Raw genomic sequence first — 809 nt, forward strand, 5'->3', positions numbered from 1 at the left:
CTTAGCTGGCAGAATCGTTAGCACACCGGGCGAAATGCTTAGCGGTATTTCGTCTGCCACTGCGTTCTGAGTTCAAATTCCGCCGAGGTCGACTTTGCCTTTCATCCTTTCGGGGTCGATAAATTAAGTACCAGTTACGCACTGGGGTCGATATAATCGACTTAATCCGTTTGTCTGTCCTTGTTTGTCCCCTCTGTGTGTAGCCCCTTGTGGGCAGTAAAGAAATAGGTATTTCGTCTGTCTTTAAATTCCGAGTTCAAATTCCGTCGAGGTCAACTCTGCCTTTCATCCTTTCGGGGTCGATGAATTAAGTACCAGTTGCGTACTGAGGTTGATCTAATCGACTGGTCCTCTCCCCAAAACTTTCGAGCCTGAATAGTTTTGTGTCGGCAGAGACACTGAGATTTGGGTGGGAGTAGGTTAGTCGATTATATCAACCCCGGTGCTTAACTACTGCTTATTTTAACGATCCCGAAACAATGAACGCTGGAAGCGTCCTGCAGAATTTGAACTCAGAATGTAAAGCCTAAAGAAAAGTCGCTGAGCAATCTGTCCGACATGCTAAAGATTTGGTCAACTCACACGTATAAAGGGTGTTTTGGTTGAATTTGACGACTTTTGGGGGGATTCTAATTTTGAGGAACAGCGTGACATATTGGTGAACAGTCAAAGGCGTTGGAGAGCATGAAGATTAAAATTGTAGTGAAAAAGTTAGCTGATGTGGAGGATCTGAAACAACGAGCCTCCAAGTACTTAAAGCTGTAAATGACATGTAAATATGAGGTTAAAAATTCTTTGGATAAAGTCGA

This window comes from Octopus bimaculoides, chromosome 12 (assembly GCF_001194135.2).
Source record: "Octopus bimaculoides isolate UCB-OBI-ISO-001 chromosome 12, ASM119413v2, whole genome shotgun sequence".
Taxonomy (NCBI): domain Eukaryota; kingdom Metazoa; phylum Mollusca; class Cephalopoda; order Octopoda; family Octopodidae; genus Octopus; species Octopus bimaculoides.